Source organism: Hemitrygon akajei, chromosome 1 (genome assembly GCF_048418815.1).
Source record: "Hemitrygon akajei chromosome 1, sHemAka1.3, whole genome shotgun sequence".
Taxonomy (NCBI): domain Eukaryota; kingdom Metazoa; phylum Chordata; class Chondrichthyes; order Myliobatiformes; family Dasyatidae; genus Hemitrygon; species Hemitrygon akajei.
Window position 1 is genome coordinate 175,871,753 of NC_133124.1, and position 6,000 is coordinate 175,877,752.

The 6,000-nt window shown below is 50.4% G+C and overlaps 1 protein-coding gene across 1 annotated transcript in view; it reads right to left on the minus strand.

Moving 5' to 3' along the window:
- Positions 1-5,462, minus strand: part of LOC140732491 (beta-1,4-galactosyltransferase 3) — a 28,518-nt gene extending 23,056 nt beyond the window's left edge. The window contains exon 1 of the mRNA XM_073055256.1: positions 5,385-5,462. The gene's annotated coding sequence lies outside the window, so the exon portion shown is untranslated. The remainder of the gene's footprint in view (positions 1-5,384) is intronic.
- Positions 5,463-6,000: the final 538 nt, after the last annotated feature.

Genomic DNA, 6,000 nt, shown 5'->3' on the forward strand with positions numbered 1-6,000 from the left:
TTACATCGCACCAGTGTGGTTGGACCAGGACAGAATGCTGCTGATGCTCGCACCTGGGAACTCAACCCTCTCGACCTCAACACTGTAGATTTAGACAGGGGTGTGTGTACTGTTCAACCCCTCCATCCTGAAGGCTCTTTTGTTGACCATTGCAGGAAAGGTTTTTCATGACACCATGTCACTAGCCTCTCCAACTCCTTCCTGTACTCCAAATCATGGCTATTTGAGATCACTGTGGACTCTGTCTACACCTCTCACTGCCTCGGTTAAATAGCTGACATAATCAAATACCCCACCCACCCCAACATTCTCTCTTCCCCTCCAGAAGATACAAAAGCCTGAAAGCATGTACTACCAGGGTCAAGGACAGCTTCTAAACTGCTGAACAGGACTATTGATTGGTTTCCTAGTATTACCAAATGGACTCCTGACCTCACGGTTTATTTCTCGTTTATCTGCACTGCAGTTTCTCTGAAACAGCTACACTTTGTGCTGCATTCTCTTATCATTTTACCTGCTTCTACCTCTATGCCCTGTGTAATAATCAGTATGCAAGACCAGCTTTTTAATTGTATCTTGGCACATAAGACACTGGAGCTAATTCAGCCATGCAGCCTGCTCTGCCATTGAATCATGGCTAATTTATTCTCCTTCTCAATCTCATTCTCCTGCCTTCACCCTGAAACCTTTGACATCCTTACTATTCCAGAACCAATCAATCTCTTTTACAGTTTTAACCAGTGACTTGGCCTCCACAGCCATTCCAGACTCACCACCCTCTGGCTAAAGAAATTCATTGTCTGCTCTGTTCAAAACAAACACCCTTGTTTTCTCAGGCTGAGCTCCCTGGTCTGAGACTTCCCCCATTGTAGGAAACATCCTCTGTACATCCACTCTTATCCTTCAATATTTGACAGGTTTTAACGAGGTCCTCCCATATGCTTCTGAACTCCAGTAAGTACAGACCCAGAACAGTCAAACACTCCTATTGCTGCAAACATTCCGTAAAACCTACATTCCATAATACCAATCAAACCAAAATATTTAGTTTACTAATTTGAGCCAGCATTAAATCATTTGTCCCTGGTTACTGCTCAGGAGGTGGAGATGAGATCAACCACTCCCATCCTTGAGCTGTGTGAATAGTTTAGCAGGGAGTTCCATAGATTTTGAACCAGTGACAGTGAAGAAAAAGTGATTATATTTGCCACGTGTGGCTTGGAGGGCAACTTTCAGAGGGAGGGGGTGATGTTCCCCCTGCTCTCATCCTTCCAACCAGTAGATGTGGTGAGTTTGTAAGGTGCTGTCTGAGGAGTCTTGGTGAGTTTCTGCAGTGCATCCTGCAGACAGTACAAACTGAGACTGTTGTGTGTCAGTGTTGGAGTGAGTGAACTGTCGAGGATGGGGAGCTGATCGGTGGTGGAGTGAGTGAACTGTCGAGGATGGGGAGCTGATTGGTGGAGTGAGTGAACTGTCGAGGATGGGGAGCTGATCGGTGGTGGAGTGAGTGAACTGTCGAGGATGGGGAGCTGATCGGTGGTGGAGTGCGTGAACTGTCGAGGATGGGGAGCTGATCGGTGGTGGAGTGAGTGAACTGTCGAGGATGGGGAGCTGATTGGTGGAGTGAGTGAACTGTCGAGGGTGGGGAGCTGATCGGTGGAGTGAGTGAACTGTCGAGGATGGGGAGCTGATCAGTGGTGGAGTGAGTGAACTGTCGAGGATGGGGAGCTGATCGGTGGTGGAGTGCGTGAACTGTCGAGGATGGGGAGCTGATCGGTGGTGGAGTGCGTGAACTGTCGAGGATGGGGAGCTGATCAGTGGTGGAGTGAGTGAACTGTCGAGGATGGGGAGCTGATCGGTGGTGGAGTGAATGAACTGTTGAGGATGGGGAGCTGATCGGTGGTGGAGTACGTGAACTGTTGAGGATGGGGAGCCGATCGGTGGTGGAGTGAATGAACTGTCGAGGATGGGGAGCTGATCGGTGGTGGAGTGCGTGAACTGTTGAGGATGGGGAGCTGATCGGTGGAGTGCGTGAACTGTCGAGGATGGGGAGCTGATCGGTGTGGAGTACGTGAACTGTTGAGGATGGGGAGCCGATCGGTGGTGGAGTGAATGAACTGTCGAGGATGGGGAGCTGATCGGTGGTGGAGTGCGTGAACTGTCGAGGATGGGGAGCTGATCGGTGGAGTGCGTGAACTGTCGAGGATGGGGAGCTGATCGGTGGTGGAGTGAGTGAACTGTCGAGGATGGGGAGCTGATCGGTGGAGTGCGTGAACTGTCGAGGATGGGGAGCTGATCGGTGGTGGAGTGAGTGAACTGTCGAGGATGGGGAGCTGATCGGTGGAGTGCGTGAACTGTCGAGGATGGGGAGCTGATCGGTGGTGGAGTGAGTGAACTGTCAAGGATGGGGAGCTGATCAGTGGTGGAGTGAGTGAACTGTCGAGGATGGGGAGCCGATCGGTGTTGGAGTGAGTGAACTGTCGATGGTGAGCTGATCTAATGTGTTATGAGTGAACGACTCTGTGTGGATGTCAATTCAGTGTGCTGCTGTGTCCTGGGGCATTGAGCTTCCCGAGTTTTCAAAGTGGCAAGCGGCGATTGTTCCATCGCACTTCTGACTCAGGCATTGTAGATTGAGGACAGGTAACATGGCAGGCGTTGAGTGCACAGACAAACTCCACCCAGGCAAGTGCGGAATATGCCACCACACTCCTGACATCGTTGGGGAAGAGGTAATGTGGTGAATGCAGACTGCATGGACTAACTCAACCAAGGGAGGTGGGGAGTTTTTCCTGAACACACCTGACGTGTGCCAGGTGACGAACCGTGGATGCCAAGAATAGTGGACTTGGCCCAATACATCACAGGCATATCCTTTCCCACTATCGATAGTATCTACAGGAGGTGCTGCCTCAAGAAGGCAATAACCCACATCAAAGATGCCGCCACAATCTGGGCCACGCCATCTTCTCACAGCTCCCAAGAGGCAGGAGGCACAGGGCCCTGAAGTCCCACACCATCGGGATCAGGAGCAGCCTCTTCCCTTCAACCATTCAGTCCCTTGAACCCCAATCTCTGCTTCAGCTCAACAACAGTAGGGTCAGCTTGTTTTTGCTTTGTGCTTTGTTATTGTGAAAGATGATTTTCCTGAGAATGCTACTGATATGATGGAATGCCTCTGTTCAGATTTTTATACATGTATCTGATCAAACTTGATAAACCACACCTAATCTCAACTTTCCGGATGGTTTAACATCTTTTCCAGTACACGGGTGCAAAGGAGAATGAAGCAATTGTTACTCCAGATCCAACGCAGCTCAGAAAAAACACAATAAATACACAATTATACACAGTACAGAGACCAATATGTACATAAAGTGATGCTGGGCACAGGAGTGTACACAGAGTGACTGACATGAAATGATAAAATAATGGTAGTCGGGCTATAGAGAGCCTTACTGCTTGGGGAAAGTGACTGTTTTTGTGTCTAGTGTCCCATTATGATATTGTAGGCCTCCCCCACCCCCACCATGTATCTGTATGTGTGTCTTTGACAGTGGGTGGGCTGGTGCCGGTAATGAATTGGTCAGTTTCGACCAGCCACTGTAGAACCTTCCTGTCCAGTGCAGTTCGGTTTCTTCCCCACCCTCAGCCCCAGTTACCGACGATTCCCCCACTGAGCTGCCCCACATGAGGCTCCCCTATCACAAAGGAAAGACTACCAACACGTTACGGTCAGACGTGTGGTCCTGTTCTCGTTGACAGCATCTCCACAGCGCAACCCACGTCCTGTCTGAGAAGTGCAGATAACGAGAGCGCTCGGAATAGCAGGAAAGGCGATCAACGCTCCACTCTCAGAGAGAGAAGGGCGACGGCAGCTAGCAACCGTGATGGCCTCCCCTCTTCACAGCGCCGGCTGGAAAACCGACCGGGCTTCAATACCCCCCGCTGTCTGTAAGGAGTCTCCGCGTTGCCCCTGCCACCGCGTGGGTTTCCTCTCGGTGCTCAGCTTTCCTCCACGTTCCCAAGATGGTAGTTGTGGGCGTGCTATGTTGGCGCTGAAAGCATGAGAACACTTTCGGGCTGTGTTGGTTGTTGACGAAAGCAATGCATTCCACTCTCCGCTTTGATGAACATTGACAAATAAGGCTAAACTCTAACCTTTACACCGCTCCCCGTCACCATGATCCCCTCCACCCCTCCGTATCTCTGCAAACCACTCAGCCCCTACTCCCCTCCCCATCTCTGTGAACCCCTCTGGCCCCTTCACCCCTGTCCAACTCTGCGACCCCCTCCGCCCCCTATACCCTTCTCTGTGCTCTTCTGCGTCCCCTTCGTCACTGACACCCCTGCCCATCTCTGTGACTCCTTCACTCTCCTATGACGACATTCCGGACCCTGGGGACATCTCCCCGAAGCCACTAGTAAGCAACAAATTGCTGGAATTTGCAACAAAAGCGGCACAGACTGCCCCGCCGCCCCTCAGCTGCGCGCGCACACACAGATCCTGCTCTTCTGGCTCGGAGTCTCCTCTCTCAATCTGACACATCCGCTCCCTACCCCCTCACTCCCTCCACATTCCTTCTTTCCCCCCCCCCTTACTACGCCCAAACCCCCTCCCTCTCTCAATTACATTCTCACTACATTTCCTCTCTCTCACTCCGAATGCCCACCCTTCCCTTTTCATCCCCTCTCTCTATCCCCAACCCTCTCTACCCCTCACCCCCATCTCTCCCTCCCCTTCACCCCACCCTTCTTAATGACAGTGCCTCAGGAAGGTGGTAGTTTTCACTAAGGACATTCACCATCCAGAACACGCCCTCTTCTCATTACTCTCATATGGAGACTCAAGGCCAAAGCTCAGTGATTCAGGAACAACTTCACCTCTGCCATCAGATTTCTGAACGGCTCACTAACACTGTTACAATATACCTCCTTTGCACTATCTATTTTGAAACTGACAGTAATGTTTGTCTAGTTCTGTACCGCTGCCACAAAACAGGATTTCACAACATGTGCCAATTAAATTAAATTCTCTCCCTCTTCCACCCTCTACCTCCCTTCACTCTCCCTTCCCCCTTTGTCTTCCTCTGTTGCTCTGCCCCATCCACTCCCTTCTCTCCCCCACCACCCCGCCCGAGAATAGGCCAGGCTCACTCTCTGCACTCTTGGAAGTTGTTAATGATTGCTGAGCACACGGGCAACGTTTCAACTCTCTCAGAGTTTGAAGCCGTCCCAGACCGAGGAAACACGAACTAATTTGCGAGGAAGCTCGGCTCGTCTCTGAGCAGCAGTCGCGCAGTTAGGGGAATTTAGCGGGTCAAGACTTTGACTAACGTCAGCAAACAATGTAAAATTAATCAGAACTATGGAAAAACTCGTACCTGAAATCCCGCCGCGTCCCTCTCTAATGTAATTCCAAACTAACAAATTTGGAAGTTTCCCCGCCCCGCGCCACGGAGGTGACGCGTAACATTATCCGCGCCCCTCGTCCCAATCCTCGCTGCTGATTGGCTACTGCTTGTGACGACAGGCAAGTGATTGGCAGCGGCTGGAATACAACGCCGACCGTTGCTTGGTGGGTTTAGGTTGCCTTGGGTCTCTTGGCAACGCTGGCGTGGGGAGCCACGGTGATAGGAGGAATGCGGGGCTGGAAGGGGTGACAGACGGGGAGGACTATAGTTCCCAAAGGGGTTTACAAAGTACAACAAAATTAAAGTAAATTTATTATCAATGTACGTACCGTTTCCTTGCGAGCCGGCACAACAAATCCAAGAAACACAACAGTGTCAATGAAAAACCACGCCCAAAAGGACGAACAAACTACCAATGTGCCAAAGAAATAGATAGATAGATAGACAGATAGATACTTTATTCATCCCCATGGGGAAATTCAACTTTTTTCCAATGTCCCATACACTTGTAGCAAAACTAATTACATACAATACTTAACTCAGTAAAAAATATGATATGCATCTAAATCACTATTTCAAAAAGCAT